Source organism: Globicephala melas, chromosome 18, assembly GCF_963455315.2.
Source record: "Globicephala melas chromosome 18, mGloMel1.2, whole genome shotgun sequence".
In the NCBI taxonomy this organism is placed as follows: Eukaryota; Metazoa; Chordata; class Mammalia; order Artiodactyla; family Delphinidae; genus Globicephala; species Globicephala melas.
Window position 1 is genome coordinate 50,360,380 of NC_083331.1, and position 12,508 is coordinate 50,372,887.

Consider the following 12,508-nt stretch of genomic DNA (forward strand, 5'->3'; position numbering starts at 1 on the left):
GCTTCTGGGTCACTGGTGCTTAGCTTTCAGCTGCTAATGTATGTAAATGAGTCCATCCAGGGGCCCAGCTGTTGTATGTTGAAATGTACTGATGAAACTAAATTGGGATTTTAGAGAACACAAATCAAATTGCAAGCAAAATGACTGAAATACACCAGCCCTCCTTTGAAGCGTCATAGGCCAACCCAAGAAAAATGACTAATGGGTAATAATACACAGTCCCGACAGGAACCATAAGCTAGGAAGGAAGTCGCATGTAAAATAATAATAAAGAATATTAAATTGCCACCAGGCCCTGCTAGAGACAAATGAAAACGGAACAGACTTCTCACCACCGGTCACTTATTCAATCCCTTTGAAAATGTCCCCAGAATCTGCAGACAGAGAATGCTTTCACTCATATTCCGTTTCTACTAGAAATGACTGTTTTCTCAGATCTGGAAAAGGCTGATAAGGGATAACCTTCTGAAAAGGAGGCCCTTAGAGGTAACCTCTGGCCAGTTCATCATCCTTCCTTGGGCAACGAGGTAAGAAAACAGGCTGCCTTTATCAGCTACTGGTAGAGAAAATCATGAACTTTCTCCAAGATATCCATAGTTTGATGGCTTTTCATTTCTTCTCTTATAACATCATTCTTTTTTTTTTAAGTCTACATCTTTATTTTTTATAACATCATTCTTATATGTAGAATATGAAGTAATTTTTAATTGTCCACGTAACTTACATAATATTATTATTACTTTTTTTTTAATTTATTTTTTTTTTGTGGTACGCAGGCCTCTCTCACTGTTGTGGCCTCTCCCGTTGCGGAGCACAGGCTCCAGACACGCAGGCTCAGCGGCCATGGCTCACGGGCCCAGCCGCTCAGCGGCATGTGGGATCTTCCCAGACCGGGGCACAAACCCGTGTCCCCTGCATCAGCAGGCAGACTCTCAACCCCTGCACCACCAGGGAAGCCCCATAATATTATTTTTACTTTAAGTGATTTCTTTCCTTCACAAGGTAATTAGGGGATTCTGCAAGTTTAAACCCAAAGCTCAGTCATTAGTCACTAGTAAGGAGTGAGCCCCTGCTGCCTGCTCGCTCCTTATATCAAATTATAAGCAAAACCCAGCCTGAAGCTCCTGGCCCACGCACCTCAGCGACAGCCCACACAGACCCCTGCAAAGGACAGGTAGCAAAACACCGCAACACAGGACAAGCAGCCCCTAATCTTAGATGGCAGCTTATTTCAGAGTATTGTTCTAGTCAGTCACCCTGTTTGCTCCTCCTTGACTTTACTGACCTGTTAGGACAGCAGTTCTCAGCCCTAGCTGCTCATTAGAAATATCTGGGAAATGTCTGTCAACATACCTGAAGTCCAGAACCCACCCTGGTCTGAGATGGGGCCAAGGCATCAGCATTTTTCTTAATTCTCTAGGTGACTCTAATGTGTAAAAGGTTTGAGAACCATTGTTCCACCTCGTTAGCTTCTGTTCCTTTTTACCTTCCACTTCTTCCCAGACTTTCTTCCACACTCACCTACCCAGACCCACCATATTTACCCATTCCTTTTCCGATCAATTCTTTTCCAGGTCCTGGCTTCTCCTGGCTCTTCCCAATGGAACACCCACCAAGGTTACAAAAATACCTTAGCAAGAGTCTAACTACACACCCACCATTTCCCTCCTTCACTTAAGCCCAGCTCAAATCTGACAATCCACATAACCTTTTCTTCTTGGAACCCAGCAACATTCAACACCTTGCTCTACATGTGGACCAAACGTCTTACCTTGGCCAGTCCCTTGTCCACCTAGCCATTCTCCTTTCTGTCACAGGGCTTCTCAACTTCAGAACTATCACATGTAAGGGCAAATCATTCTTTGTTGTGGGAGGCTGCCCTGTATACTAACAGAATGTTTAGCAGCATCCCCGCTCTCTGCTCACTAGATGCCAGTAGCACTCTTCCCCCAACCTGTAAAACAAAAATGTCTCAAGACATTGCCAAATGATCCCTGAGGAGGGGGAAGAACTGCCCCCCATCCCAAATCCTATTGAGAACCACTGCTCTGTCTGTATGTCTAATCCCCCAAACTACTTCAATAGAGTTGGTTCCTCTGCCATCTGGTATGTATTTCCTTCCCAGTTTCAATTTCACCCAAGTTTACAATCCATTACTCTGAAGCATCTACTTCCACATGAGTTGACAACCTTCAGCTTTGATTCAGCTTCCCAAATGATGCCAACTTCAAAGCAGCTAAAACAGATTCTCACATCTGTTACTCATCCTTAACCCTCCTGTTGCAGAGGAACAACTGTAACTTCTCCATTACATACCTTTGTTCCATAAAGACTGGCCTTATGCTATAAGCCCCTGTAAACACTAAATTAATTTATATAACAATGAAAATATTAATAGACAGAACATAGACCAAACCCTTTCTTAACATTAGAAATGCTAAGGTGCTTCCTGACTCTGAACACACTTACCTTCATTCCTCCCTTTGACTTGTGGAACAGGAATTATAATGTTCTTGCAAAGCCCTTTGAAATTCCAGATTGGGTGGAATTTCATTTCAATTCATTTTGAGTAAGAAATCTTAATTATTTGAGCTAATGGAGAGGAATGAAGCAGCAAAAATAGAAAATCCATGAAATACAAATTTAAGCACATACTGACACAAACACATATTCTCAAATTTTCAGAAATTAAAAGGTTACTAAAAGTTATTAGACTGGTTTTATTGTGTGACTCATAAATCATCCAAATGGAGAATTGCTAATATGTTTGAGAATTACATTACTGGCATAACATAGCCAGAGAAGTGACCTTCCATAGTTCTTCATCACAATTGGAGGTGATTTTAATGTCAACTTTTTTGGTAGCGTTAAATAAAAATTTTTATTTGCTTTATAGTTTTCTATATTTTATATTATCTTTATTAAACCCATATTATTTTTATTGTGATAAACTATACATAAAATTAATCATTTTAAGTGTACAATTCTGTGGCATTACATGCATTCATTGTTGTGCAGCCATAACCACCATCCACCTCCAGAACTTTTTCATCTTCTCCGACAACAGTTTTTTTTTTTGTTTTTTTTTTAACATCTTTATTGGAGTATAATTGCTTTACGATGGTGTGTTAGTTTCTGCTCTATAACAAAGTGAATCAGTTATACATATACATATATCCCCATATCTCTTCCCTCTTGCATCTCCCTCCCACCTTCCCTATCCCACCCCTCCAGGTGGTCACAAAGCACCGAGCTTATCTCCCTGTGCTATGCGGCTGCTTCCCACTAGCTATGTATACCGACAACAGTTTTTAAGAGATACTCCCTCCCTTATGTCTACTAATAATCTGCTAAATGTCATTTTAAGTTAATTTCCTGTAGCTCTTATTAAAATAAATGTAAAGTCTACCAAAACAGTAGTTCAAAAAGTTGTTTTGAAGGACAGCATTTATATAGGTTTGTAAATTCAATTTTCTTATACAAAAAGAGAATTCTTGTCTTTCATAATCATGCTTCAAACATTCTCACTACTCAATGTCTGACTAATCCTGTCCATCCTCCATCTTCCTGTCAACAGCCTACACGGACTTAACATGTGCAAGCCCCAAAGGTTCTTTTCACCTGTTAGATCCAGAAACTAAAATAAAAGTAGTGATTTTCCTCACTTATACCCAAATTGACTCAAACCTAGAATGAAACTACATGATGATAAAAACATGAAGCTTTTTTGAGAATTCTTTTAAGATGCTGGGTAGAAGAAGACTATGCATTACAGGGGAGAAATATAACAACAATATAAGGAAGTTTCACTGTTGTGAAACTTTGTCATAGTCAGTTTGGGCTGCTGTAACAAAAATACCATAGACTGGCTAGCTTAAACAACAAACATTTGCTTCTCACAGTTCTGGAGGCTGAGAAGTCCAAGATCAAGGAGCTGGCAGATTTGTTGTCTGATGAGGGGCTGCTTTCTGGTTCTAGACACCTGTCTTCTCATGTGTCTTCACATGGTGGGAGAAACGAGGGGTCTCTCTGGGGTCTCTTTTTTTTAACTTTTTATTTTATATTGGAGTATAGTTGATTAACAATGTTGTGTTAGTTTCAGGTGTACAGCAAAGCAATTCAGTTATACATATACATGTATCTATTCTTTTCCAAATTCTTTTCTCTGGGGTCTCTTTTATAAGGACAGTAACCTCATTCATAACGGCTCCATCCTCATGACCTAATCACCTCCCAAAATCCCCACCATCAAACACCATCACATTGGGGGTTGGGATTTCAACATATGAATTTTGGGAGGACATAAACATTCAGTCCTTAGCACTGTTTTTTTTCTTGCTCACGTTTTAAAATAAACCCTCTCAGATCCCGAGGATAAAACTTTGACCTTACAGCTGTGCTTCTGACATAAACTCAGGGAGAGAATTTATACTTTGAATACACATGGTTCTGAGCAGAGAAAAAAAAAAAACATATCTGCTATTGTAAGGTCGGAGCATCATTGTACACGTCATTTATTTTTTAAAAGTCCCTGAAACTGTCATTTAAAAAACCCACAACTCTCACCAGCTGAACATTTGGAACCGTATACTCTAGCATTTCAGGGAAGTCAAATTTCTTTCCTACAACTCTTAAGAGGCACCTCTTGAAACTTTCCAGTTAAGATTTTCAAAACTGTGTGACAAATAACAGCCCTAGGGGAAAGCCCATAATATGGCTGTCAGTGAACTTAACTTCCATCATAAAATGGAAATGTTGTCAAGTATTTTGGGCTTTGGAGCAGCTGCCACCTAATAACTATTCAGAAACAAATGCCCAAATCAGTTTAGGTCTCATCATAAACTCTGACTTTCAATTCAAAGAGAAGGATAGTCATTTTTATGTATTTATTTATGAAAACTACAGTTAGAAATTTCTCAAAAAAAACACATATATAGGTACACAGAGGGATAATTGATTCTTGGTAGTGTTATCAAAAAAGTTAAGGGCAATTTTAAGTTAGTTCTTTTTCTCCTTAATACCTAAATTAACATAAGCATTCATTCATTTATTCAACAAATTTTTACTGAAGATCTATTATGTTCTAGGCAGCATGGAGCCCTGAAACAAAAATAAAGAAATAAATGCTTTTTTCCCCCTCCTACGAATGGGCAGATAGAGGTCAAAGGTGAGTGAATATTAAGACCACGCCATAAAGTAGAAGTAAGCAACCCACGTCACCAGGAAATCTAAAATCCTAGTTTCATTTCCCTTACATTCCTCTCACTCTAACCTGTGACTTTTATTCAATGCTTTCCAAAGAAGAAAGATAAAGGCTAAATAAGAAAATACTTCTACTCCCCTTTCCTTTTATATACAGAAATGAGGGCTTGCTCTTACCTTGGATTCTTTCTCACCCACTCAGAAAGTAACAGAATGAATTCATGAGGAATAATTTGTAAATAATTTGGGAAATTGATGTCAGCTACTATAACAAAAGAGAAGCCCAAAATTTTAGAATCTGCCATTACTGTGCTTCATCTTTTCCACTTCGAAAAACCAGGTGGGTGGGAAGAGGGGGGGCAACACGCACAGGGTATCATTCCTAGTAGCTATTAAATGTATCAATATTTTTTAAATTGTAGGGGGGAAGTGCAAACATGCAAAGTGTGTAAGGCCTAACATGGCTAAGTTTTCTGTGATTTTTGGTAGTTCCAGAGGTAAAGGCCCTTTAACTGACCTGTTCACCATTTTGCTCTCTGTTGTTGAAGGTAAGGAAAACACACCTGAAAGGATATGCCTGTGTCTCAAATATATTAGGGGCTCAATTAATGATTGTTGAAAGTTGAACAGATGAGCTGCTATTTCAGCATTCTTGACGCATTACAGCAGGTGCTTGATAAACTACCTACTAAATAAATAATTTATTATGTCCCTCTCAACACTCCCTAATATGTCTCTTGATGATGAGATCTAGGGATGAGCAGAAAAAAAGAGTTTCTCATTCAAACACGGTGTTCCCAATATTATTGCAACCGAATCTCATGTAAAATTGCATGACCTGAGAGGTTTGAAGGGAGAAGAAAGGTGAACAAAACCTTATCCCACCCCTGCAGCCAGGTGCTCTGCATGTGACTTAATGTACATAAACCTTACCCCATAAACAGCTGCCTAAGTAGTTTCTAACTTGCTGTGCCCACCAAACACATCCCCCACAGAGCCTCAAGGGGTCTTTGCAAAAAGGAATCCTCTGATTATTCCACACTTGCTTAAAACTCTTCATCCCTAATAACTAATGTCCAAATCCTTCAACATGGTATGTGAGGCTCTCATTGTCCCTTCAGCTGTTTTTTGTTTGGTTGGTGGGCTTTTTCAGTTTTTTTTTGGCTGTGGGTTTTTTTGGGGGGGGGGCAGGGGGCTTTTTTTCCCATGAGTTTCTGGTTCTTACTATCTCCAGGTCTTTCCTCATTAAGTTGGCCTCTGCTTAGAAGGCACCTCCACTTCCTCTTCTCTACCTTTAAGCCTCACTTCTGGCATCTCCTCCTCTAGCAAGTCTATGGCAGGACTTAGATATCCCCCTTTCTCACTCCTATAACTTCTCAGACTATCCCAGAACTGCACTTCCTACTTATTTTGTCATTATTCATTCAGCCCCCTTACTAATTCTCAGTGCTTACTCATTCGTGTATCTATATCAGACTGGCACAGTCCAGCACATCGTAGGTACTCAAGAGATTTTGAATGAATGAGTGACTGAGTGGTTGTACATGGAGAAATGTTGCAGGACCAAGTTAAAAGCTAATGACTTAAAGTGGCCCGTGATACCTCTTTTTTACTCAGCCCCATAGGCCACTCTTATCTGTGAGTAGAAGGAGAGGTGATTTCTGGCTCCAAAGGAGCATTGGCCTTGAAACTTATTTTGTGAGCAGAGTGAAGCGGAGAACTTGAGAGACTAATATTTCCCTAAACTATCCATCAAATACAAGCCCAGCAGATACCAGCAGTTTTCAACCCCATCACCACCACCCCCATCACCAAGTTCTTTTTTTTTTTTACATGTTGTTGTTTTTTATTTACTTTCTCATATAATTTTTTTTTTCACATCTCCACTGGAGTATAACTGCTCTACCATGGCGTGCTAGCCCCTTGCCTACAACAAAGCGAATGAGCTATACACATACACATGCTCCCACATCTCTTCCCTCCCACGTCCCCCTTCCTCCCACCCCCCCACCCCACCCCTCCACCACCAAGTTCTTAACCACAAATGAAGGTGAACTCCTCCCTGTAATTCTACAAGTTCAGTATATCTTTAATGTTTAGGACTTTTGTCTTTTAAATTCATGTAAATTTCCAGTGAACCGACTTAATTCCCCAACTCATACATCCACACCTCAATTAGCTAAACCGATGTTCCAGGAAGGTGTCCCATATTCACTTTATAGCTTCCCATCCTTTTCCAACTCCCCCAAGAAGTGCCTCGTTAAGAAATATGGGATACGTTGTAGTTCCTCTTCCGTACTACATTCTTACAAACCAAGCATCAGCCATAATTAACGAAAAAAAAACTAGAATAAAAACAGAGTGGGGGGGCTTCCCTGGTGGCACAGTGGTTGAGAGTCCGCCTGCCAATGCAGGGGACACAGGTTTGTGCCCCGGTCCGGGAAGATCCCACATGCCGCGGAGAGGCTGGGCCCATGAGCCATGGCCGCTGAGCCTGCGCATCCGGAGCCTGTGCTCTGCAAACAGAGAGGCCACAACAGTGAGAGGCCCATGTACAAAAAAAAAAAAAAAAAAAAAAAAAAAAAAACAGAGAGGGGAGGACCTTCAGAAATAGAAAAAAGGGGGAGACTCGTTCAAGATGGCAGAGTAGAAGGACGTGTGCTCACTCCCTCTTGTGAGAGCACCGGAATCACAACTAACCTCTGAACAATCATTGACAGGAAGACGCTGGAACTCACCAAAAAAGATATCCCACATCCAAAGACAAAGGAGAAGCCACAATGAGATGGTAGGAGGGGCGCAATCACAGTAAAATCAAATCCCATAACTGCTGGGTGGGTGACTCACAAACTGGAGAACACTTACACCACAGAAGTCCACCCACTGGAGTGTAGGTTCTGAGCCCCAGGTCAGGCTTCCCAACCTGGGGGTCCGGCAAGGCAAGGAGGAATTCCTAGAGAATCAGACTTTGAAGGCGGGCGGGATTTGGTTACAGGACTTCGACAGGACTGGGGGAAAGAGAGACTCCACTCCTGGAGGGCACACACAAAATAATGTGCGCATCAGGACCCAGAGGAAGGAGCAGTGACCCCATCGGAGACTGAACCAGACCTACCTGCTAGTGTTGGAGGGTCTGCTGCAGAGGCGGGGGGAAGCTGGGGCTCATCGTGAGGACAAGGACACTGGCAGCAGAATTTCTGGGAAGTACTCCTTGGAGAGAGCACGCCCAGAGTCTGCCATTAGAGCAGACCACCAAAGAGCCCGGGTAGGCTCCAGTGTTGGCTTGCCTCAGGCCAAACAACAAACAGGGAGGGAACCCAGCCTCACCCATCAGCAAACAAGCAGATTAAAGTTTTACTGAGCTCAGCACACCAGAGCAACAGCCAGCTCTACCCACCACTAGACCCAAGCTTTAACACAAGCTTTAAATGACACAATAGAGCAGATAGATTTAACTGATATTTATAGGACATTCCATCCCAAAACAGCAGATTACAGTTTCTTCTCAAGTGCGCACAGTACATTCTCCAGGATAGATCACATCTTGGGTCACAAATCAAGCCTCAGTAAACTTAAGAAAATTGAAATCATATCAAGCATCTTTTCTGACCACAACACTATGAGATTAGGAATCAATTACAGGGAAAAAACCGAAAAAAACACAAACACATGGAGGCTAAACAATACGTTACTAAATAACCAAGAGATCACTGACGAAATCAAAGAGGAAATCAAAAAATACCTAGAGACAAATGAGAATGAAACATGACGATCCGAAACCTATGAGATGCAGCAAAAGCAGCTGTAATAGGGAAGTTTATAGCCATACAAGCCTACCTCAAGAAACAACAAACATCTCAAATAAACAATCTAACCTTACACCTAAAGGAACTAGAGAAGGAAGAACAAACAAAACCCAAAGTTAGCAGAAGGGAAGAAATCATAAAGATCAGAGCAAAAATAATGAAACAGAAACAAAGTAGACAATAGCATCGATCAATAAAACTAAAAGCTGGTTCTTTGAGAAGGTAAACAAAATTGATAAACCATTAGCCAGACTCATCAGGAGGGAGAGGACTTAGATCAATAAAATTAGAAATGAAAAAAAAAATACGACACCACAGACATAAAAAGCATCCTAAGAGACTACTACCAGCAACGCTATGACAGTACAATGGACAACCTGGAAGAAACAGACAAATTCTTAGAGAGGTATACCTTCTAAGACTGAACTAGGAAGAAATAGAAAGTATGAAGAGACCAATCACAAGTAATGAAATCGAAACTGTGATTAAAAATCTTCCAACAAACAAAAGTCCAGGACCAGATGACTTCACAGGTGAATTCTATCAAACATTTAGAGAAGACCTAACACCCATCCTTCTCAAACTCTTCCAAAAAATTTCAGAGGAAAGAACACTCCCTAACTCATTCTATGAGGCCACCATAACCTGATACCAAAACCAGACAAAGATACTACAAAAAAGAGAAAATTACAGACCAACATCACTGATGAATACAGATGCAAAAATTCTCAAAAATATACTACCAAACAGAATCCAACAACACATTAAAAGGATCATACACCATGATCAAGTGGAATTTATCACAGGCATGCAAGGATTCTGCAATACACACAAATCAAACAATGTATTACACCATATTAACAAACTGAAGAAGAAAAACCATATGATCATCTCAATAGATGCAGAAAAAGCTTTTGACAAAATTCAACACCCATTTATCATAAAAACTCTTCAGAAAGTGGGCATACAGGGAACCTACCTCAACATAATAAAGGCCATATATGACAAACCCACAGAAAACATCATTCTCAATGGTGAAAAACTGAAAGCATTTCCTCTAAGATCAGGAACAAGACAAGGATGTCCTCTCTCACCACTATTATTCAACATGGTTTTGGAAGTCCTAGCCATGGCAATCAGAGAAGAAAAAGAAAAATACACACTGGAATACACACTGGAAAAGAAGAAGTAAAACTGTCAGTGTTTGCCGATGACATGATCTATACATAGAAAATCCTAAAGCTGCTACCAGAAAACTACTAGAACTAATCAATGAATTTGGTAACGTTGCAGGATACAAAATTAATGCACAGACGTCTCTGGCATTCCTACACACCAACAATGAAAAATCAGAAAAAGAAATTAAGGAAACACTCCCATTTACCATTGCAACAAAAAGAATAAAATACCTAGGAATAAACGTACCTAGGGAGACAAAAGACCTGTATGCAGAAAATTATAAGACATTGCTGAAAGAAATTAAAGATGATACAAACAGTGGGAGAGATATACCATGTTCTTACATTGGAAGAATCAATATTGTGAAAATAACTATAGTACCCAAAGCAATCTACAGATTCAATGCAATCCCTATCAAATTACCAATGGCATTTTTTTACAGAACTAGAACAAAGTATCTCAAATTTTGTATGGAGACACAAAAGACCCAGAATAGCCAAAGCAATCTTGAGGGAAAAAAACGGAGCTGGAACAATCAGACCCCCTGACTTCAGACTATACTACAAAGCTACAGTAATCAAGACAATATGGTACTGGCACAAAAACAGAAATATAGATCAATGGAACAGGATAGAAAGGCCAGAGATAAACTCACACACCTATGGTCAACTAATCTATGACAAAGGAGGCAAGGCTATACAATGGAGAAAAGACAGTCTCTTCAATAAGTGGTGCTGAGAAAAATGGACAGCTACATGTAAAAGAATGAAATTAGAACACTCCCTAACACCATACACAAAAATAAACTCAAAATGGAGTAGACACCTAAATGTAAGACTGGAAAATATAAAACTCTTAGAGGAAAACATAGGCAGAACACTCTATGACATAAATTTCAGCAGGATCCTTTTGGACACACCTCCTAGAGAAGGGGAAATAAAAACAAAAATAAACAAATGGGACCTTAAGAAACTGTAAAACTTTTGCACAGCAAAGGAAACCATAAACAAGACGAAAAGACAACCCTCAGAATGGGAGAAAATATTTGCAAACGAAGCAATGGACAAAGGATTAATCTCCAAAATATACTATATATATAAATAATCTCCAAAATATATAAACAGCCCATGCAGCTCAATATTAAAAAAAACAAATAACCCAATCCAAAAATGGGCAGAAGACCTAAAAAGACATTTCTCCAAAGAAGACATACAGATGGCCAAGAAGCACATGAAAAGCTGCTCAGCATCACTAATCATTAGAGAAATGCAAATCAAAACTACAATGAGGTATCACGTCACATCTGTCAGAATGGGCATCATCAGAAAATCTACAAACAACAAATGCTGGAGAGGGTGTGGAGAAAAGGGAAGCCTCTTGCACTGTTGGTGGGAATGTAAATTGATACAGTCACTATGGAGAACAGTATGGAGGTTTCTTAAAAACTAAAAATAGACTACCATACGACCCAGCAATCCCACTACTGGGCATATACCCAGAGAAAACCATAATTCAAAAAGACACATGTGGGCTTCCCTGATGGCACAGTGGTTGAGAGTCCGCCTGCCGATGCAGGGGACACGAGTTCGTGCCCCAGTCCGGAAGGATCCCATATGCTGCGGAGGAGTTGGGCCCATGAGCCATGGCCGCTGAACCTGCGCATCTGGAGCCTGTACTCCACAACGGGAGAGGCCACAGCAGTGAGAGGCCCGCGTACCACAAAAAAAAAAAAAAAAAAAAAGACACATGCACCCCAATGTTCACTGCAGCACTATTTACCATAGCCAGGACATGGAAGCAACCTAAATGTCCAATGACAGATGAATGGATAAAGAAGATGTGGTACATATACATAATGGAATATTACTCAGCCATAAAAAGGAATGAAATTGAGTCATTTGTAGAGGCGTGGATGGATCTACAGACTGTCATACAGAGTGAACTAAGTCAGGAAGAGTAAAACAAATATCGTATATTAACGCACATATGTGGAATCTTGAAAAATGGTACAGATGAACTGGTTTGCAGGGTAAAAATCGAGACACAGATGTACAGAACAAATATATGAACACCAAGGGGGGAAAGTGGCGAGGGTGGTGGTGGCGTGATGATTTGGGAGGTTGGAATTGACATATATACACTAATATGTATAAAATGATAACTAATAAGAACCTGCTGTATAAAGAAAAAGAAAAAAGAAATTAAAAAGGAGAAGTTACAATGGACACCACAGAAATACAAAGCATCATAAGAGACTACTACAAGCAACTCTATGCCAATAAAATCGACAACCTGGAAGAAATGGACAAATTCTCAGAAAG